The following is a 24,654-nucleotide window of genomic DNA, read 5'->3' as shown; positions in this document are numbered from 1 at the left end:
AAGAACTTGGCAACATCCATCCTATCTTCCATGTCTCTAACCTTAAGAAGTGGCTATCCGATGAAACCCTCGTAATCCCTCTTGATGAGATCAAGATCAACGAGATTTTGAACTTCGTAGAAGAACCAATTGAAATCATGGATCGAGAGATCAAACATACGAAATAAAGTTGTATCCCGATAGTGAAGGTTCACTGGAATACCCATCAGGGACCCGAATTCACTTGGGAGCACGAAGAGTCGATAAAACAGAAATATCCGCATCTCTTTCCAAATCTATGATTTGTATCTTAGTTCTAAATTTCGGGACAAAATTCCCTCTAACGGGGGGATAATGTGACAACCTGAAATTTATTCCGTCACTGTAACCTGTTCTGTTAATAAAACCCGTTTGTATTTCAATTTTTCTGTTAAAATTTTCATTAAGTTAATTAAATTGAGACTTATATTATGACATCATGAGTGTCCAAACACATTAGAAACACGTGAAAACACCTCTAATATTCAGTTGGAAAAAAAATTTAGTTACAATTAAGTCGGGATACGACAACTTAATCGAGTACAACCATAAGCTCCGTTTAACGTTGGTATCGGGTAGATTTTCACCGGGCCTCAAACTTACACCCTAGATAAGGGTGAGTGGATTTCATTTGAAGCTTTTTTAGTCTCTCTCACTATTCTCTCTCTACAAGCCAAATCTTGACCCAAAATCACCCATTTCAAGCTCCAAATTGGTAATCCATCCTAGCTTTAAGATTAGCTTCTTTAGCATACAAATACGTGTTTAAATCATCTAAAAGTGTCAAAAACATTTGTTTATGGCTCTAGAATAGCCCCAAACCATAAACACCTATAAATGGGGCTTTGAAGCCCCAAAACCCTTCCAAATCACTTCTGGTGCTTAATTATCACATAGGGGCTTACATGTACGAACTTAGAACACTAAAAACTTGATATTTGGGGTGTAAACATGAGTTTACAGCCCTAGATCATGCTTGGACCATAAACCCTCCTTCATTGGCCGTAAACACCATTTAAGGTGTAAAATTGCCCCTTAAACACCTCCTATGGCTTGTAATAATGTCTAGAACCAACCACCATTGCATTAAGGACATTAACCTTGAAGGAAACCATGTTCTTAGGAGATTATGGCCGTAAACCCCCACCCCCCAAGGAATGGTTCCTTAGCCGTAAACTCCTATAAAGAGGTCAAAAGTTGCCCTAACTTACTTCCATGGCTTGTACATTGGACTAGAATCATTTGTGCTTAACCTAGGATCATCAAAACACAAAAGAAAAGGGTATGTAAGAGTTTACATGTAACACCGTAAATTTCAAAACAAAATTTTCAAATATTTATAAAACATAATTCATTTAATATTCAGAAAACAGCCACATTTAATTATCCAATTCAAGTAAATACAAAATCCCAAGATCTCAAATCATAACTCCCATGCGTGTGTACTGATCAAGCCGGTGCCTTGCCGCGATCGTCACTAGTACTTGAAACAAATAACATCAAACACTATAAGCACAAAGCTTAGTGAGTTTCCCCAAAATACCACATATAACACATATTAGCCACTTGAGGCTATAACTCTGTGGGTCCGTGCACCCAAACTTTGTGAACCCTCAGGTTCTAACTCTGTAAACATGCACAACATAAATCACAAAAAAATAATGCAGTACAACATATAACATACATAGCATACAAATACTCTATCACATAACTCTGGTCACCTACTCAAGGTAAAGTATAGTGAGAAGACTCACCTCGCGTGTCTTGGTAAGTCGTAAATCCTGAAATCACTAGTGGTCGATCTCCGGAGCTATAGTCCTCCTATGGTACAATACATCTCTAATTAACACTTTCCTAACTAAGGTTGACTACTCTTTAAGAAGTCAACTTAGGTCAACGCTGGTCAACGGTCAACGGTCAACTTTGATTGGACTCGGCGAGTGCACTATAGCGACTCGGCGAGTCTGAGTGTATACACTGATTTCCTTGGAATCCTCCCTTGACATGTCGAGTATTCTCCTAACTTGACGAGTTCCACCTGGCATGAGTTGTGGGGCCACCATGACTCAACTCTCTGAGTCTCAAGAACAACTCGGTGAGTCCAGCTTGATTCAGTCCACCTGTCCACTCTGACTCCCCCATGGCTCACTGAGTCAACCCTCCCCAACTCGGCAAGACCACTCGCTGTGTGGTCGGGCAATATTCATACCACTCGCCGAGTCTGTTCTTCGGACTCGGCGAGTTCGTGCCATGCAATGACTCAAACTTGCTCATAAGGTCAGATCCAGCCCATTAACCCATAGATCCAGTCCTTCCAAGCTTATTTAGCATGTAAAGTCACCACACAGCGTGGACTCGCCGATTCCACTCTTGGATTCGCTGAGTCCGGACGCAAAGCAATGCGCAAAACCGCGATGCTACTCGTCAGTTTGAGCTCCAACTCACCGAGTCCACTCACAATTCCTAATAATAAGCCAAAAATAAATACCTGGAAATTCCGGCTGCTGTTATAATTCTCCCCCGCTAGAACTAGACTTTGCAAATAACTCTGGATGCTGCTCTTGCATCTCACGCTCCAGTTCCCACGTCATCTCGGACCCTTCCGATGCTGCCACTGAACCAAGAACAAAGGTACCTCCTTGTTCCTCAGAATTTTGATTTTCCAATCTCTGATGGCCATTGGTCTCTCAGCATAATTCAGGCTCGCATCCACCTGAATATCATCTAGTGGAACCACTATCGACTCATCGGCTATACACTTTCGCAATTGCGACACATGGAAAGTGTCGTGAATCTGCCCCAACTCTACTAGAAAATCCAAGGGATAACCTACCCTGCCTACCCTCGCGACTACCCGAAATGGTCCAATATATCGGGGCCCCAACTTCCCCCTCTTCCTGAATTGGATCATTCCCTTCCAAGGAGACACCTTCAGGAGCATAAAATCACTGACCTGGAACTCAAGTTCGGACCGGTGTCTCTCCGCATAACTCTTCTGTCAACTCTGAGCAGTCAGTAACCTCTGTCTGACCTACTGGATCTGCTTTGTCGTCTGAAGCACTATCTCCGTGTTGCCCATAACACGCTGCCCGACTTCTCCCCAGCAAATGGGGGTCTGACACTTCCTCCCATACAACAGCTCAAAGGGTGGCATACCGATACTCGAATGATGGCTGTTGTTGTAAGAAAACTCGGCCAACGGTAAATACGTATCCCAACTTCCCCCGAAATCCAATACACATGCTCGGAGCATGTCCTCGAGGATCTGGATCGTTCGCTCACTCTGTCCGTCTGTCTGGGGGTGATATGCGGTACTAAAATGCAGCCTAGTACCCAACTCCTCATGGAACTTCTTCTAGAACATAGAAGGGAAACACACATTCTGGTCGGAGACAATCGAGATCGGCACCCCATGCCGAGATACCACTTCCCTCACATATATCTCTACTAACTTCTCCGCGGAAGTACTCTCACTGATGGCAAGGAAGTGAGCGCTCTTCGTCAACCTGTCCACAATCACCCAAATTGCATCAACTCCCCGAGCAGTCCTTGGCAATTTGGTGATGAAATCCATGGTGATCTGTTCCTACTTCCATTCGGGAACCTCCAATGGCTGCAACTACCATGTGACCTCTGATGTTCGGCCTTAACCTTACGGTAGGTTAAGCACCTCTCAACGAACCACGCAACATCTCTCTTCATACAGGGCCACCAATACTCCTTCAAATCCAAATACATCTTAGTGGCCCCAGGATGGATCGAGAATTTCGACCAATGAGCCTCTTCCATCAAAATGGCACGCACACCTCCCACAAACGGTACCCAAATACGCCCCTGAAAAGTCATGAGCCCCCGACCATCGGTAACGAACTCCGATGCCAATCCAAAAACTCGCTCTCTCTTTTGGTTTTCCGACCCTACTGCCTCATCCTGTGCTCCTCGAATGGTGTCCAACACCGGAGTTATCACGGTCAAACGCAAACATACACCTCGCAACGGGTCACTCTTCGCCCGACGACTCAGGTCATCGGCTACCACATTAGCCTTACCCGGATGGTACAGGATCTCACAATCACAATCCTTAACCACATCCAACCACCTCCTCTGCCGCATATTTAGGTTGGGCTGATCCATCAAATACTTCAGACTCTTATGGTCCGTGTATATCGTACACCGAACCGCATACAAATAATGGCGCCAAATCTTGATGGCGAACACCACTGCCCCCAACTCTAGGTCATGGGTGGGATACCTTGACTCATGAGGCTTCAACTGCCTCGATGCATAAGCTATCACATGCCCTCTCTGCATCAGTACCGCTCCCAACCCCAAAATCGATGCATCGCAATATACAACAAAGTCTTCCATTCCCTCCGGGAGGGCTAGCATCGGGGCCTCACATAACCTTTGGCAAAGCATCTCAATGGAGGCCTGCTGGTCGGGGCCCCATGAAAAAGTAACACCCTTCCGGGTCAACCTAGTGAGTGGCACTGTGATCTTAGAGAAATCCCTGATAAATCTCCGATAATAACCGACCAACCCTAGAAAACTTCTGATCTCGGAGGGTGACCTCGGCACCTCCCAACTCATCACTGCCTCCACTTTGGCCGGATCGACCATAATCCCATCCTGGTTAACAAGATGTCCTAGGAACTGGACCTCTCGCAACCATAAATCACACTGGGAGAATTTGGCATAAAGCCTCTCCGATCTCAAAACTTCGAGGATCTCCCTCAAATGCTCCTCATGCTGCTACCTAGATCTCGAATATACCAAAATTTCATCAATAAATATGATCACCGACTGATCCAACATCAACCTGCATACCCGGTTCATGAGATCCATGAACACTACCGGAGCATTGGTGAGCCCGAAAGGCATCACCACAAACTCATAATGCCCATAATGCATCCTAAACGTTGTCTTCTGGATGTCCTCATCTCGTACCCTCACCTGATGGTATCCAGACCTCAAATCGATCTTGGAGAACCAAGATGCTCCCTGCAACTAGTCGAACAAATTGTCGATCCTCGGCAACGGGTAACGGTTCTTGACCGTCAGCTTGTTTAACTCCCGGTAATCAATGCACATCCGGTGTGAACCATCTTTCTTCTTTACAAACAGAATGGGCGCTCCCCACGGCGAGCTACTCGGCCGAATAAACCCTTTTCGCAGCAGCTCCTGAAGCTGCGAGGATAGCTCTTGCATCTCTGGAGGTGCAAGATGATAAGGCACCTTAGCGATAGGCACGGCCCCGGGACCAAATCAATACCGAACTCTACTTGCCTCACGGGAGGCACCCCCGACAATTCCTCTGGAAAGACATCCGGGAACTCACGCACTATAGGAACCTCCTCCACCGACCTCGGCCTCCTGGAATCAACCCGTGTATCTGACACGTACGCCACAAAACCCTTACAGGCCTGCTGTAGACATTACCTCACCCTAGCGGCCAAACAAAATGCTGATCCAGAACGGGTACCCTCACCGTACACTGTAAGAACTCCCCCACTAAGGTCTCGTCTGGTCACTAACTGCCGCTCGCTGTCGATAACCGCACCGAACTTGCTCAACCAATCCATGCCCACAATGACACAAACATCTCCCATGGCAATAGGAACCAAATCAGTCGGGAACTCAACACCGAAAATCTCGAGTACGCACCCACGGATCACCTCTGTGGCATATATCGCATTCTCGTTAGCTATGGAATCTATCAGAGGTCGACTCAGCGCCTCGCGACTAACACTGATGTGCTGACTAAAAGCTAAAGACACAAACGACCGACTCGCACCCGAGTCAAATAATACCAACGCAGGTACAGAGTTTACAAGAAAAGTACCTACGCATAACATAATATGAGCATAATATTTCAACATTATAATAAATACACGAAAGAATACATACCAGCCACGACATCGGGCACTGCGCAGACCTCCTTCGCGGTCAACTGAAATGCTCTCCCACATGGCCTCGGTGCCTCGGCCTTCACTAGCCCACTCCCAGTAGCTCTGATGGTGGCTGGGGCAGATCCCTTAGGTGCTCCCTCAGCTGATCCCCGTAACTATGGACACTCCACCTTCTGATGTCCGGTCTGGTTGCAGTGAAAACATACTGCAAACCCCTTGGGGCAGTCCTTGGCCATATGCCCCTCTTTGCTACATTTGTAGCAAGATCCCGCTCTACACACTCCATCATGACCCTTTCCGCACTTTCCACAAGTGCGGCTCTTCTGGCTCCCTGATTTGGGATCAGCGGGCTTGGCCCGCTTGGCTGTCGGCTGGAATTGTGCCGGTCGCCGATCCCTCCCATGAGACTCAGCCTCCTCCCTAGCCTAGGTCTCAAGCTCAATCTCCCTCTTCCGGGCATTTTCCTGAAGCTCAACAAATGTCCGGTATGAGGAGTTCACCATGAACTCCCAAATGTCTCGTCTCCAGATACTCAAATACCGGCTCGTACATGCCTGTTAAGTGGACACGTGCTCAGGGAAGAACATCGCCCTCTCGTGAAACATCCTGGTAATCACCGTAACAGACTCAGTGCCTGCTTGAGGGTCAGAAACTCCTGGGCCAAATGCTCCCTCTCCACCTGGGGAACGTACTCATCTCGTAATATGGCAGTGAACCTCTCCCAGGTCACTGCCGCAAGCTCAGTAGGCAAAAAGTGTGCTGTGACAAACTTCCACCAGTCCTTCGCTCCAAGTCGAAGCTGGTTCAGCGCGAATCGTACTCTTAAATGCTCAGGAGATGAGCAAGTGAAGAAACACCCCTCTATGTCAGAAATCCATCTCATAGCCGCCACCAGGTCCTGGGTCCCATCAAACTCTGGTGGTTTCGTGTTGCTGAACTCCCGGAACAGCAACGCGTCACCACTCTGCGGCCTAGCAGGAGCAACAGCTGCGGTGGCCGCCACAACAGCAGCCTCAGAAAGAGCAGCATAACGCTTGTCAAAAGTCTCAATCAGCATGGTCTTAATAGACCCGAACATCTCTGGTATCTCTTCCCTGATGACCGCAGCCACCTCCTCATGAATGATTTGTCGGATCTCCTCATCACTAGCCCCGACACCCTCTGGCACATGACGTGTCCTCACCATGATCAACCTCTGAAATACAACATACGATAAATTAGAATCCGATCGATCATACTCACACTCGATAAATCATCCCTCCTTGATCCTTGGTATACCGAAGATTCTTACTTGGACCGTGCACTGCCTTGGTGCTTTTAGTAGTACGGCCCCAATACTACGGTCCACACCATCTCAGTACACACCCCAAATCCTCCTTTTTGGATCCCAAATTCCACGTACTCTATCACTCTCTAACAGATCTCTCATAAGCTCCTCGCTGCTACCTATTCGCTCTCAAGCATCTCATAGCAGCTCACATCTCCCTAGGCTAAGGCATCACAAATCAGGGCACTCTAGTCCTAATAAGAATAACTACCCTACTCTAGCAAGAGAATACATCATATGAATTCCATAAACATATAATATAAGGGTATTTTGGGAAATCACCGTTCGGGCGCTGATTGATCGTACACACGTTTCTTCTTTGAATTTCTCTAAAAATCTTTTACTCTTAGAAAATTTTAGTTCTCTCTTGAAAATATTTTTCCAAATCCTCAGTTTGAGTTCAAATACTCCCGAAGGTGTACCCAAATCCCTCAAACCAAGGCTCTGATACCAAATTGTAACACCGTAAATTTCAAAACAAAATTTTCTAATTTTTATAAAACAAAATTCATTTAATATTCAGAAAACAACCACATTTAATTATCCAATTCAAGTAAATACAAAATCCCAAGATCTCAAATCATAACTCCCATGCATGTCTACTGATCAAGTCGGCGCCTTCCCACGATCGTCACTAGTACCTGAAATAAATAACATCAAACACTATAAGCACAAAGCTTAGTGAGTTTCCCGAAAATACCACATATAACACATATTAGCCACTCGAGGCTATAACTCTATGGGTCCGTGCACCCAAACTCTGTGAACCCTCAAGTTCTAACTCTGTAAACATGCAAAGCATAAATCACATAGAAATAATGCAGTACAACATATAACATACATAGCATACAAATACTCTATCACATAACTCTGGTTACCTACTCAAGGTAAAGTATAGTGAGAAGACTCACCTCGCGTGTCTCGGTAAGTCGTAAATCCTGAAATCACTAGTGCTCAATCTCTCGAGCTATAGTCCTCCTATAGCACAATACATCTCTAATTAGCACTTTCCCAACTAAGGTTGACTACTCTTTAACAAGTCAACTTAATTCAACGTTGGTCAACGGTCTATTGGATAAAGTGTCTAAGTCCATAACTATTTCTGGTATGTACTTGACCCGACCCGGCATGGTCCATTTGGGTTGCATGGCACCATTCAATTGGATAGACTAAATGAGAGAAATAACACTTGGAGATTATTAATATATTATAAGTTCTAATATATTAATAATATTATTTGATTAGTTTGATCAAGAATTAATTTAGAATTAATTATGTGATCAAAAGATAACTAATTAAATATATGGGTTGATTATGTAAATCATCCATATCTTGTATAGTGGGCTAAGAGGCTCCATGGATTATCAAGTTGGATTCCACCCATAGGATGCTCCATGGATGCTCCATGGGAGTTACAAACCCATGGGTCATGGAAATGAAGAGTCATGACACATTAGGGTTTAACCCTAGATGTGTCAACACTATATAAGAAACATGTTCTCCACCTAAAATCGGCTACACTAAGAAACAAGAGGGCTTGGCCGATTTTTGAGAAGTGTGTGTTCTCTCATAAGTTCTTCCAAGAGCATTTGGTGTTGTATGAAGCATTTGAGGCATCACACTTGGGGTGCTAGGCTCACAAGGTTTCAAGGAACACAAACAACAACAAGGTAAGTTATTCTATCTATACTTTAAGTTAAAATTGTTCCCCATGTATGCTAGATAGGAATATACCTTGGAATTCAACTTTGCATGATAATTAGACAAACATAGATCCAAGGTTATTAGGGTTGCATGTACACTTAGGAAGTGTTAGAATGCTCAAAACCCATCAGTGGTATCAAAGCCAGGTTTGTTTGCTTTTTATTTGTGCTTAAAAGTTGGAAAAAAGTCGAAAATCTTGCTGTCTACGAGTGGACTCGTCGAGTCTATAGGGGGGACTCGGCGAGTTCACGTGTATCTTCAACCAACTCGGCGAGTAAATTCATGCACTCGGCGAGTAGGATCGACTGATTGCAGAATTTCGATTTTAGTTGCTGGAAATGGACTAGAAACATTACCCTAAATTGTTTTGGTACTTGAAAACTTGTTTTGATGGTGTAATGTTCTTTCTAATTCATTCACAACAACTAGTTATCAAAATTACAAAGTCTTAAATGTAATTTTTGATTGTGTTCATATTCATGTTCTTGTTCTTATGATGTTTTAGATGATCATAGGAATTATTTGTAACCTATGTGGTAGACTAATTCTTGATCATAATGTGTTTTAATGGAGTCCATAACTTGTCCTCAAGTTATGGAAAACCAAGAGTCACACTTGAATTAAAACCATTAAAAGAACACAAGAGTTAGAAAAATGAAGAGTTTTCATTTTATTACTCTATTAAACTCATAAGTTACAAGAAATGAAAAGTTTTGAAAGTTACAAAACTTGCCCTCAAGTTTTGGAACAAGAAAAGTTAAGTTAAAACTTTAAGTTCCAACCCCTAGAATTTTAAAAGTTAAAATTCAATCCTTATACTTATATTATGATGATTTAATAATTATATATATATATGTATAAGAATAAAGTCGTCTTACCGCTAGTACGCCTCATTCACGAAGCCGGTCTATAAGGTGGGTATATGGTTGTTGCCTATAAAATGGTGACTTAATGGGTGTCTACTCTCACCCACCGCTTGCTTGACTGGTGGAGGGTCGTTAGCCGAACGGGTAAGACAAGGACATATAAACTCTCATTCAAAGTATGATGAATATTATAAAGTAACTAAATGTTTTATTAAATTCCCAATCTTAGTTACTTTAGGAAAATGTGAATAAGGTGCTAATCCATGAAATTACACTTTACACTTTGTCTAAGTCGTTGGTGGAGCATGTGTGGTTAACCAGCACACTAACTTGGACTTAACAAGGTAGGTAAAGGGTGACTTAAGGTTTATTATAGTATCGGTGGAGCGTGTGTGGTTTACCGACACATCGATTGAGTGATAAACGTTAAGGGTACCAAGTGATTTGCATGGTTACTTCACACCTCGTTTTTTGATCCTCGGTATCCCAGTCACAAAACTTGGAGGGCACTCTCGAGATTGAAACATGCCTTTGAAAAATTCACTGAATCTCAAAGAATCTAGGAATTTCTAAAAACCAATAAAACCTAATATCTAATATTTCGGTTTTCGTGGTGGAAATTGGTGAATCATCATTCACCTACCTTTCAAATATGGTATAGCTTAGATTATGGCATACCTCTTCTAAGTTATATTATGTTGTGATTGGATCATAGCCTTAATATTACATTTGGGTGTTTTATTAAGGACTCTATTAAATCTATACTAAACTTGTTCTCCTCTTTCAGATGTTTTCAAATAATGCTTCTGGCTCAAATCCTAATGGCTCCTTTACTCTTATGAGTTTGTGTGGGAAAGTCACCTTTGATGGATCCAACTTCAATGAATGGATCAGAAACATCAGGATGATTACCCGCTACGAGGACAAAGAATATGTCCTTGACAAGGAGCTTAAGGAGATTGATGAGACCACTGCAACTCCTCAGGAGATCGCTGACTTTCAGGCACATGAAAGGGATGCTATGAAAGTAGCATGCATCATGATGGCCACAATGACAGCAGAACTCCAAAAGTCCTATGAGGATTTCTACCCTTATGAAATGCACCAAGATTTGATGGAAAGATACCATCAAAGTGCACGACAAGAGAGGTACGAAATCATCTGCTCCATGATAACAACCATGATGAAGGATGGGGATTCCGTCACGAGCCACATGCAGAAAATGCAAAGGTATGTGGATCGATTGCTGAAACTTAATGTGAACCTCCCTAAGGAGCTAGGAATAGATATAATTTTGCGCTCCTTACCATCGTGCTATGATCAATTCCGCATGACATATCACATGAATAAGGAAGAGGTCACTCTCAGCAAACTTCAGGGACTTCTCAAGACTGCAGAAACAGGTCTTAAGGGGAAGTCGGTTGCTATCACTCCTACTCCAAACTCAACTCCGGTTTTGGCAATCGGGAAAAATCGAGGGAGGAAGAGAAAGAGATCTTCGAAGGGTACCAAGGCTCGGACCCTTGATGGCTCTTCTTCAAGTGGAACCAAGAAAGGTTTCATTACTCCTTCTTCTGACCCAAAAGAGGCTGAATGCTTCTATTGCCATGAAAAAGCTCATTGGAAGCAGAACTGCCCAAAGTACCAGCAGGATGTGAAGGATGGGAAAGTCAAACCCAACCATGCAAGTATTTACACTATCATTTCTAATAACTCACCCCATTCGAAATCTTGGGTCCTTGATACCGGTTGTGGTATTCATATTTGTTGTGACTTGCAGGGACTAAGAAGAAGTGAGGATGTGGAGCAAGGAAGAATAAACTTGATCATGGGGAACAGGAAAACTTCACCTGTCACCAAGATTGGAGTTTATACTTTATCGCTAAGTAGTGGGTTTAGTTTAGATTTGAATAAGTGTTGTTACTCGCCAGGAATGGCAAGAAATATTATTTCCTTTCATGCTTTGTACAAACAAGGGTTTACCTTTTCGTTTAATAATGAAGTTGGTTCTTTTGATGCTTTCTTTAATAATGTTCTTTATTTTAAAGCATTACCTTGTGATGGTGTGTATGAAGCTGTGTCTGTTGTAGATAACTTAGGAAATGATGTTTTGTGTATTGATTCTACTAATAATAATAACTTGGATAAAGCATCATTATGGAATTGTCGTCTTGGACATATAAGTAAGAAACGCATAGGCCAACTCCAAAAGGATGGAGTCTTGGAGTCGTTTGACCTAAAGTCAAATGATAGTTGCGAATCATGCTTACTTGGAAAAATGACAAAGTCACCCTTCACAGGCTCGTGTGAAAGGGGTGAAGGTTTGTTGGACCTTATACACATGGATGTGTGTGGACCATTCAAACATGCCACAAGGGATGCTAATCGTTATTATTTGACTTTTACTGATGATTACAGTAGATATGGATATGTCTACTTAATCAAGCATAAGTTAGAGACTTTCGAGAAGTTTAAGGAATTTAAACAGGAAGTCGAGAATCAATTGGGCAGGAACATTAAGATGCTTCGATCCGATCGGGGTGGTGAGTATCTTAGTTCAGCGTTCCTCGACTATCTAAGGGAATGTGGGATTGTCTCACAATTGACACCTCCCAGGACACCGCAGTTAAATGGTGTAGCTGAGAGGCGTAATCGAACCTTGTTGGACATGGTTCGTTCCATGATGAGTCGAGCTTCGCTACCAATCTCATTCTGGGGGTATGCCTTAGAGACTGCAGCCCATATGCTTAATCGAGTCCCTACAAAGAAAGTTGCCAAAACTCCTCACGAGATGTGGACTGGTAAAGTACCTAAACTAGACCACATCAAGATTTGGGGTTGCAAGGCTTTCGTGAGACGCGAGACTCATGATAAGCTCGAACCCCGAAGCGAGAGGTGTATTTTCATCGGCTACCCACAACAATCCTTTGGTTACCTCTTCTACAGACCTAGTGACAATGTGGTCTTTGTAGCAAGAAGAGGAGTCTTTCGAGAAAGAGAGTTTATAAGCCAAGGAGACAGTGGGAGACAAATTGATCTTGAAGAAATTCAAGAGTCAAGTGGTGATGGAACTTCAAACTCTAGCCCTCAACTTGAGGAGGAAACTCCTGTTGAGCCAATTGACGAATCTGTACCTCTGAGGCGTTCCACGAGAGTTAGGAGTGCACCTAAGCATTACAATGGATTCCATATTACTGTAGAAGGTGAGACACTTATTAGTGATGGAACACTAGTAAGTCAAGATGACCCTAACAGCTACAAGGAAGCCATGGCAGGCCCCGAGTCTGCTAAATGGAAAGAGGCTATGGATAGCGAGATACAATCTATGTATGACAATCAAGTTTGGAACTTGGTTGAGAATGTACCAGGGCGAAAGACTGTAGGGTGCAAATGGGTCTTCAAGAAGAAGACCGACATGGATGGTAAAGTACACACTTATAAGGCTAGACTGGTTGCAAAGGGCTTCTCTCAGATTCCTGGAGTGGATTATGATGAGACCTTTTCTCCGGTAGCCAAGATTAAGTCTATTCGGGTTCTGTTAGCCATAGCCGCATTTCATGACTATGAAATTTGGCAAATGGATGTCAAAACCGCTTTCCTTAATGGAAAGTTGGCTGAAGATGTTTACATGAGTTAGCCAGAGGGTTTTGTCAGCAACAAGTACCCCAATAGAGTGTGTAAGCTTGAGAAATCCATTTATGGGTTAAAGCAAGCACCTCACAGATGGAATCTTTGCTTTGATGAAAAGGTCAAGGAATTTGGCTTTTCTAGGAGTGAAGATGAATCTTGTGTGTATGTCAAGGCTAGTGGGAGTATAGTTAGCTTCTTGGTATTGTATGTGGATGACATACTACTCATAGGAAACGACATTCCAACCCTGCAGGAAGTAAAGTCCTGGCTTGGAAAGTGTTTCGCTATGAAGGATCTTGGTGAAGCTGCCTATATTTTAGGGATAAGGATCTTGAGAGATCGGAGTAAAAGACTAATTGGACTTAGTCAAAGTACCTACTTGGATAAGGTGCTGAAGAGATTCAGAATGCAAGACTCCAAGAAAGGAGAGTTGCCCATCCAGAGTAACGCCATACTGAGTAAGACACAAAGCCCTAGCACTGAGGCTGAGATAGCACAAATGAGTCGAGTACCTTATACTTCGGCTGTAGGATCGATCATGTATGCTATGACGTGTACTCGACCTGATGTAGCTTTTGCCCTGAGCATGGTTAGCAGGTTTCAGGGGAACCCTGGCAAGGCACACTGGACTGCGGTAAAGAATATTCTCTAGTACCTACGAAGGACTAAGGACTGGGTCCTTACCCTCGGTGGGAGTGATGACTTGAGAGTTGTAGGGTATAGTGATGCTAGCTTCCAGACTGATAGGGATAATTTCCGCTCTCAGTCGGGCTGGGTCTTTACCATAAATGGAGGAGCAATTTCTTGGAAGAGTTCCAAGCAAGAGACAGTGGCAGATTCTACTTGTGAATCAGAGTATATTGCAGCTAGCGAGGCGGCAAAGGAGTTATTATGGCTGAGGAACTTCATTAGAGACCTTGGAGTTGTACCAGCTATTAAATAGCCAATGGAAATTTTCTGTGATAGTGAAAGTGCTGTTGCCTTAGCCAAGGAACCAAGGGATCACGGGAGATCCAGGCACATCGACAGAAAATACCATTTTATTAGACATCGAATAGAAGGACTCCTCGTGGCAAAGAGGGTATCATCAGATGAGAATCCGGCAGATCCCCTCACGAAGGGACTGACTCGGGTTAAGCATCTTCAGCATGCTCGGAGCATAGGGCTGAAGGATGATATTAGATTTAGTAGTTAGATAACCTCGAAATTTGTAAAGTGTAATTGACATTTGATGATGAATAAAAAATGTTTTATTTATGAGTAAAGTGTTTCTATCTCTTGTCGATCGTTTACTATATTTCTTTTGCATGTTTTGACTTCCAGAATAATTTTGTTTGGTATAACATATTATTCAAACCTCCACAGTCAGTCATATGTCGGAAGTAGGTATAAATCAAGACTATCATGTTTGGTTGTAGAGGTCTTGAACAAGGCTACAACAATCATGAGTGTTCATAAGTTTTGAGCATTGGACTCAACCCACGCTCACTGGAATCACTTCATGGAATTCTATCTCGAGTGATCGTGAGACGGTAATATCGTATAAGTCTTCAAACCTAGAGATATGATTTGTTACTTACAAGTTGGTTATGCATTGATTGTACAAAAAACGCATTGGTAACTCGATGTTATAAATCGCGCTCTTGTGTGTAATTCAATGAGTGGTAGAACAAACATATGAGTCGAAGTTTATCTGTTCCTTCTTGGATTAGAAGCTGATATCTGGGCCCCTCGATGATTTTGTTTTGACCTATGTACCGGGCCCGGTCAGAACTAAATTGATTTGTTCAATGAAGTTCTTTGTCAAACAAATCGGAAATCGGGAAACAAACTGTTGGACAATAAGTAAGACATTGTTCCATGTATTTGTCCGATTGATATCTAGAACATAGGATTATATGATCACTTATCTTAAATGGCGTACCATCATCTTCTCAGTTCCGAGAAACCTTGTAAAGAGCTACGATTGCCGATCAGTTCCAGAAGTCATACTTGCAGTAATAGTTATTAGACTTATCCAAGTGGGAGACTGTTGGATAAAGTGTCTAAGTCCATAACTATTTCTGGTATGTACTTGACCCGACCCAGCATGGTCCATTTGGGTTGCATGGCACCGTGCAATTGGATAGACTAAATGAGAGAAATAACACTTGGAGATTATTAATATATTATAAGTTCTAATATATTAATAATATTATTTGATTAGTTTGATCAAGAATTAATTTAGAATTAATTATGTGATCAAAAGATAACTAATTAAATATATGGGTTGATTATGTAAATCATCCATATCTTGTATAGTGGGCTAAGAGGCTCCATGGATTATCAAGTTGGGTTCCACCCATAGGATGCTCCATGGATGCTCCATGGGAGTTACAAACCCATGGGTCATGGAAATGAAGAGTCATGACACATTAGGGTTTAACCCTAGATGTGTCAACACTATATAAGAAACATATTCTCCACCAAAATCGGTTACACTAAGAAACAAGAGGGCTTAGCCGATTTTTCAGAAGTGTGTGTTCTCTCATAAGTTCTTCCAAGAGCATTTGGTGTTGTGTGAAGCATTTGAGGCATCACACTTGGGGTGCTAGGCTCACAAGGTTTCAAGGAACACAAACAACAACAAGGTAAGTTATTCTATCTATACTTTTGTTGGGTTATGAGCATTCTAACACTCCTAAGTGTACATGCAACCCTAAATACCTTGGATCTATGTTTTCTCTATTATACATGCAAATATGAACATCCAAGGTATTATCCTAATCTAGCATACAAAATAATGGATATAACAAGATAGAATACATACCTCTTTGATAGTGCTTGTCTTCATGAAGCTTGAGTGCCTAGTGCCCCAAGTGTGACACCTCAAATGGTTCACACAACACCATAAGCACTTGGAATAACTTAGAGAGAAATTAGAACACTTCATGAAATCGTCTAGCCCTCATACACACACATAGTGTTAGTGTAGTCACGATTTCTTGAGCCATGGGTTTCTTTTATATGGTGGCTATTAGGGTTACACCATGTAACTCATGACTTTACCCATTCCTTATGCTCCATGGATTTTAACCTCCATGGAGTATTCATGGGTCACCCCATGGACTTAGTCCAACATAAGGAATCTTGGATCACAAGCCCACATATATAAGAATGAATGATTTACACAATCAACCCATATATTTAATTAGTCTTCTTTTGATCACTTAATTAATTCCAAATTAATTCTTGATCAATACTAATTAAATAATCTCATTATTCTTATTATTAATATACTAGAACTTATAATATATTAATAACCGTAAGTGTCTTATTTCTCTCATTATAGTCTATCCAAGTGCATGATGCCATGCAACCCAAATGGACCATGCCGGGTCGGGTCAAGTCTTACCAATTATAGTTATGGACTTAGACATTAATCCAACAGTCTCCCACTTGGATAAGTCAAAAACTATTATTGCGTATGACTTCAGGAACCAACTAGCAATCGTAGCTCTCAAAAGCTTCTGTCAAACTCTGACCTTGTAGATGAACTCTGATCTTTGTCAACGACTTGTCCATTAGATAAGGGATCATATATTCCTCCATTCTAGATATCATATGGACTGAGACATGGATTATAATCATTCTCTCTGTCCATTAGTTGTTTCCCGATTTCCGATTTATGACGAATGACTAATTGAACAAATCAAATCAGTCCTGGCCCGGCCGAGCACTTCCATTTGTCATCATCAAATCATCGAGGGGCCCACAGATATCGCTTTTATCCCGAAGGTAAAAGGAATGGATAAACTTCGACTCATATGGCATGTTCTACTACTTATTGAATCATACACAAAGACACGTTTTATAACATCGAGTTACCAATGCGTTTCATGTAATCAATGTACTATCAACTCATAGTAACAACTCATATCTCTAGGTTTGAAGAATATAAGATATTATCGTCTCATGATCACTCGTGATAAAACCCATGAAGTGATTCCAATGAGCGCGGGTTGAATCCAATACTCAGAACTTATGAGCACTCATGAGTGTTGTAGCCCTTTGTCCAACAACTTAGACCTCTACAAGCCAACCCATGACAGTCTTAATTCATATCTACTTCCAACATATGACCGACTGTGGATGGTTTGAATAACTTAGTCATTCCGGAAGAATAACCTAGTTTATTCGGGAAGTCAAAACATGCAAAGTGAAACACAATAATAATTGAATCCAATATGGTCTCAGAACTTATGATTACACATTATTCATTGTATATTGTTTCAGCTATCAACATTATTCTTGAATTTAAAGCAATAGTTGTCCCATGCTCCAAGCATGCACACTATGTTTTCTAAACAATAGTCATGCCATACACCAAGTATGCATAATATGTTTGTCTATGATCTTTATTTTGTGAACTAGATCAATTGAGCATAACTTCAATGATTCTCTTTTCACACTCCCAAATCCTTACTGCAAATGCAAGAATTCCAAATTCATGTCATTTACTGAAATCTGTTAGATTCTAAACTTATATGCATCGATCCTCTTGTAATGATTATGCACAAAGTCAGAAAGACTTAACAACAATCATTACAGAGCATTCCAAAGGAGATCAAGTCCTTGGAACCATCCTTCTTGCATTAAGTTTCCTTAATCTTACACAGATTGAAAATTCTAACTTTGAAACATTTCCAGATTCCATTTCGACTATCACTTTTGAACAAGAGTTGCCTCCTTACAGATTATGTCAATATGGTCCTTCCAGAATTATCACTATACTTCCAACTGTCCTTGAGAAACCAATCTTTGGTAATCCTTAGATTGTCCTCGACAATTGTTTAATCCTTTTAGTCATATCCAGTTCTAAACCTTTTCCATTCTTAATGCCCCAGGCATTTGGAAATTTTTAGAAAGGATGAATATAGCACATGTAATCGATCCTATATCCGAAGCATATGGGACGCGATTCATGATGTCTCACATAAAGACTAAACCAGTCTTTTGCTATAACATTTCCATTTCTATTTGCCAAGTTCTCATAATTCAAATTATGAAAAGGGATGTCGTAATCATAATCGAATTTAAGAACGCAAATAATGGACCCATATACAGAATTTCCTTATGTTGAGCCATTCCAACATGAAATTCATATATATCCTTGACTAAATGATTAAAACCTCACGATCTAAGCTTATAGATTTGAGATGAAGTATAATTTCCTCTCCCTTAATTATAGCAAAACAACTTTTTCCCAATTGAAACCTTTTGTTTTCTATAATTAACATTGCTAACTTGCAATCTTTATCATAATTATCATGCTCCCACTAACATGATGATTATTAGCATAACACTTATGCTCCCACTAGCTTTGACATATACTCAGAAAGCTCGACTTCTAGAAATCAATACTTTATTGACTTTCTTACCAAAGTTCAGATTTCTGATACTAGATTGTTTTGATAAGACTTTATCAAAAACATACACCTTCCCTTAGATAGCTCATGTGTGTGTCAAAACAATTTTAAGAACTATGAAAAGGGATGCCGTAATCATAGTCTTGATCGTTTTGACCTTTGCCATTTCTCACAAGTCCATGTTAGTGTGCCGGTTAACCACACGCGCTCCACTAACTACTTTGAGAATGCAAATATCACAATTGCTATCTAGCTAAAATCTACTTAGTGAAAGTGTTTCCTCACCATCATTTTCATGAATCGAAGAGAAACCTTATGACACTTAGATTTAATGGTGTATGTGTTCTTATCCATGTGAATTGTCAAAACCATAGTCACAAGACAAGGTTAATGACAAATCCAAACTCATATGGACTGAACTCAATCTTAATTTCTTGCCACCTGGTAGCTCAAGGGCCTACCATTGCTTCCAAGTTGTTGTGCAACACATTGAGAACTCTAAGAACTCATATGCAAAGCCAACTTTAACTAGAATGGGCACAGAATATGTCAACACGATAGGTTATAAACCTCAAGTCGTGTGCTAGTGAAGAACTTCAGGTTTCATTCTTGATTAGTTCTTGAGAATTTCAAGACCTTTAAGACTCCCACTTTCCTCTTGACCTATAAGACTCCCTTGTCAAACATCCAAGAGATAGTGCGGATTCTAATCAAGACAAACACTTCACACAATTGGCCTTAGTTGGTCTTTGTTTTACCCAAAACATCACAACTTACCAATTTCAATTGTACAAGAGTAGAAAACTTTTACTCTTACATTTGATAAGTGTTTTAAACCTTCTTTAAGACATGTCACTCAAATTACAATCTTGGAGTACGACTCTAAGACTTGTATTGGAACGAAGTATGACTCATCTTCTTGATTTAACCATTTCAACAATTCAAGATCCCTTCTTCTTAGTCATAAGAATGCACTAAGACTTTCTTAGAGAACAAATTTTGATATGGTTTCTTAATCATTAAGATGATCACAAAGCTGATACTAAAGTACTCTCCCATCTTTTCAGATTTGAGAAACTTTTATCCTTCTGCCTCAGTTGATTCTTCTTATTCGCTCTGTCATACATTGGAACCTTTTTCCAATGTCTCAGAGTTACACTTAAGCTTGTAAGTATAATCATATTTACTGAGCTTTAGTAAACTATGGCGAATAGCCTTATATCTTTTGTGGTGGACTTAATCAGTGCACATGACTATGTGCTCGATCCCTTAGTCCATTACTTGACTCACACAACCATGTGAATAAGTAATTAGTCTTAATTTTCCAATACTTGAAAGTTCTCATTCATCATGCTATACAACTTGCATGATTCCAAGTCCCGGTCCAATTGAGACTTTGGATGATGAGAGTCTTTCCTTATTTGGTAAATTTAGACATTACCACAAATGAAGGAATCAATTTCATATTTCCACTCTTGCTATTAATGGAATCATATAAGCAACAATTTTTCCTCAAATGCCATTGTAAGGATATTTAAAATAATTAAAATCAAAAATTTCTTTTATTTTAAAACTATGCGGAAAAACTTATCCTTACAACCCATATGAAAACTTGTTGTTATCTATTCCTAAGCAATATCTCATAACTCCTAAGAAGTAGCTTAAGAATCCGATTTTCAAACTACGCGATAGAAATCCATCTATGCGATCAGATTCAGCATATTCTTTCTTTAAGTTCCTTTACTTTTCTTTGATTCTTAAAACATTACCATGTGACCCAGTCACATCATGCATCAAGAATCTCAGAATAGAAACTTAACAGAGTTAGAGTAGTGGACTTTACCTGAAGTAGAGTCAACCTTATTGACTTTAACACCCTTAGGTAAATTTGGCAGCTTCGCAAATAATGACCCTTTCTTTGGCAATATAAACATATGGACCCTTTGATAATGGTACACGGGACTATCACAGACTTAGCTTTTCTCTTTACCATTTGTTCAACCGAGTTGACTATGGCCAATCCCTTTCCATTGGGAAGAGAATGCTTTTTCTATATTTCCAGTGTCACCATTGTCAATGTCCATAAAGTTTCAGGAAGTTGATCTTCACAATAGATAAGATCATTAAGGGTCTTGTCATAGTCTATTTCATAGGTGCCCCAAAAGGAACTCACTATGTGACTTAGAAAGTGATTGAACCACCAACTTTCTCAAGACTTTGACACCCAACTCTCCCGGCTTGTCAATATGTGTCTACATCTCCAAGATGTGATCACACCTAGACCTTGTCTTGCCAATAGGGTTCGAGTGACCTTAAACTTTTCAAGAACTTGTGGGTTAGGGAGAATAATTGGAGGAGGAGAGAGAAGTATGATATCCATGGGACATCATCTTCATTTAGGAAAGCTTGTTTCAAGAGATTTGGGATATCATAAATGTCTAATTTAGACATGTTATGGGAGATATTCAAGATAGTTGATCTTTGAGTCCTTAATATGACACCCAATATGAAAATATTAAGGCTAGGACCCAACAAACTATTTTATAACTTAGAAGAGGTATGCCGTAATCCAAGCTATAAAACAATTTGAAGGTAGGTGAATGACGATTCACCAATTTCCACCAAGATAAACGAAATGTATTATTAGGTTTTAATTGGTTTTGAAACTCCTAGATCTTTTGAGATTCATTGAACTGTTCAATGGCATGTTTCAATCTCGAGTGTGCCCTTCAGGTTTTGTGACTGGGATGCCGAGGATCACAAAACAAGGTGTGAAGTAACCATGCAAATTACTGGGTACCCTTAAGTGTTTATCCCTCAATCGATGTGCCGGTTAACCACACACACTCCATCGATACTATGATAAACATTAAGTTACCCTTTGCCTACCTTGGTAAATACGAGTTAGTGTGCTGGTTAACCACACGCGCTCCACTAACCGACTCAAACAAAGTGCAAAGTGTAATTTCGTGGATTAGCACCTTATTCACATTTTTCTAAGTAACTAAGATTGGGTATTATTAAAAAGTTTAGTTACTTAGTATTTATCATTAATACTTTTAATGAAGGGAGAATTATAGTCATGTCAAACCCGTTCGGCTAACGACCCTCCACCAGTCAAGCGAGCGGTGGGTGAGAGTGAACACCCATTAAGTTGCCATTTTATAGGCAACAACCTTATACCCAACTTATAGACCGGCTTCGTGAATGAGGCGTACTAGCGGTAAGACCGACTTTACTCTTATACATATAAATATTATTAACTTATAATATTATAAAGTATAAGCGTTGAATTTTAACTTTTAAAATTCTAAGGGCTAACTTGGAATTAAAGTATTCATAAGAGAAAACTTTACAAATTCCAAAACTTGAGGGCAAGTTTTGAAACTATTCAAAACTAATTAATTCCATAACTTATGTATTTAAAGTAGTTTTAATCCAAAAACTCTTCAAGTTCCATAACTTGTGGACAAATTATGGAAGACTTTAAACTAATAAAGAATTAATCTTTTCTTTATTTTATAACTTATGGAATTAATTAAGGTTACATATTTTATTTATTTATTTATTTATTAATGAAGTGACTCTTGAACCTCCATAACTTAAGGACAAGACTCTTCATCTTTTTTGTAACCTTTGCCAACTTTATGAGTTTTATGAGTCTTTAATGTGACTCTTCATGTAACTTAAGGATAAGTTACACAAACACATTTTATACTCAACTCTTAGATTAATTTGGATTGAAAACAACTTTTTCACTCAACTTTTCTATTAATCTAAGCAACTCATAAGAACAAGATAATTCAAATCAAACTTTTTCATGTAATTAGTCTAACCTTTAAACTAATACAAAACATGAATCTATTGACAATTATCTTGAAAATGGATTAGCATGAACATTACCACATTTAAAAACAAGTTTATAAGATCAAAATAACTTAGGGTAATGTTCCTAGTCCATTTCTAGCCAAAAACCTCGAAGATATGTTGTCTGGGGTCCAACTCGTCGAGTGGGATGCATTTTGCCTTGGACTCGTCGAGTCCCTTCATGGACTCGGCGAGTCAGCTGGGCTGACAGCATCAAAACTCGATTTTTCAGCTTCTATTGCAGGTATAACAAGAAAACAAGCCTAGGCTCTGATACCACTGTTGGGTTATGAGCATTCTAACACTCCTAAGTGTACATGCAACCCTAAATACCTTGGATCTATGTTTTCTCTATTATACATGCAAATATGAACATCCAAGGTATTATCCTAATCTAGCATACAAAATAATGGATATAACAAGATAGAATACATACCTCTTTGATAGTGCTTGTCTTCATGAAGCTTGAGTGCCTAGTGCCCCAAGTGTGACACCTCAAATGGTTCACACAACACCATAAGCGCTTGGAATAACTTAGAGAGAAATTAGAACACTTCATGAAATCGTCTAGCCCTCATACACACACATAGTGTTAGTGTAGTCACGATTTCTTGAGCCATGGGTTTCTTTTATATGGTGGCTATTAGGGTTACACCATGTAACTCATGACTTTACCCATTCCTTATGCTCCATGGATTTTAACCTCCATGGAGTATTCATGGGTCACCCCATGGACTTAGTCCAACATAAGGAATCTTGGATCACAAGCCCACATATATAAGAATGAATGATTTACACAATCAACCCATATATTTAATTAGTCTTCTTTTGATCACTTAATTAATTCCAAATTAATTCTTGATCAATACTAATTAAATAATCTCATTATTCTTATTATTAATATACTAGAACTTATAATATATTAATAACCGTAAATGTCTTATTTCTCTCATTATAGTCTATCCAAGTGCATGATGCCATGCAACCCAAATGGACCATGCCGGGTCGGGTCAAGTCTTACCAATTATAGTTATGGACTTAGACATTAATCCAACAACTTTAAGTTAAAATCGTTCCCCATGTATGCTAGATAGGAATATAACCTTGGAATTCAACTTTGCATGATAATTAGACAAACATAGATCCAAGGTTATTAGGGTTGCATGTACACTTAGGAAGTGTTAGAATGCTCAAAACCCATCACGGTCAACGTTCAACTTTGACCGGACTCAGCGAGTGCACTATAGCGACTTGGCGAGTCTGAGTGTATACACTGATTTCCCTGGAATCCTCCCTTGACACGTCGAGTATTCTCCTAACTCAACGAGTTCCACTTGGCATGAGTTGTGGGGCCACCACGACTCAAGTCGTCGAGTCTAAAGAACAACTTAGCGAGTCCAGCTTGATTCATTCCACCTGTCCACTCTGACTCCCCCTAGCTCACTGAGTCAACCCTCCCCAACTCGGTAAGACCACTCGCTATGTGGTCGAGAATATTCATACTACTCGCCGAGTCTGTTCTTCGGACTCAGCGAGTCTGTGCCATGCAATGACTCAAACTTGCTTATAAGGTCAGATCCAGCCCATTAACCCATAGATCCAGTCCTTCCAAGCTTATTTAGCACGTAAAGTCACTATCTTGATGCACATAGCATATCTATATGACCATATATGATGCTTTTGACCCATAAACTACAACTCAAGGTCATAAATTCCATTGCTATACATAAAGCTTGATGAGTGAGGGTCTCTGGACCTATATGGATCTAGATCCAGAGCCTCAACACAAGAAGGGAACTATTTGGCATCAAATCAACCCAATAATGTCCATAAGAAACCCTAAATCCTGTTATACTTCACAAAACAAAAGATGAGCCGACATCATACCTCCAGATCAATGATCTAAGCTTCAAATCCATAGTATA

Source organism: Lactuca saligna, chromosome 5, assembly GCF_052625555.1.
Source record: "Lactuca saligna cultivar CGN05327 chromosome 5, ASM5262555v1, whole genome shotgun sequence".
Classification (NCBI taxonomy): domain Eukaryota; kingdom Viridiplantae; phylum Streptophyta; class Magnoliopsida; order Asterales; family Asteraceae; genus Lactuca; species Lactuca saligna.
The sequence above is the reverse complement of the archived record's forward strand: the minus strand, read 5'-3'. Positions refer to the sequence as shown.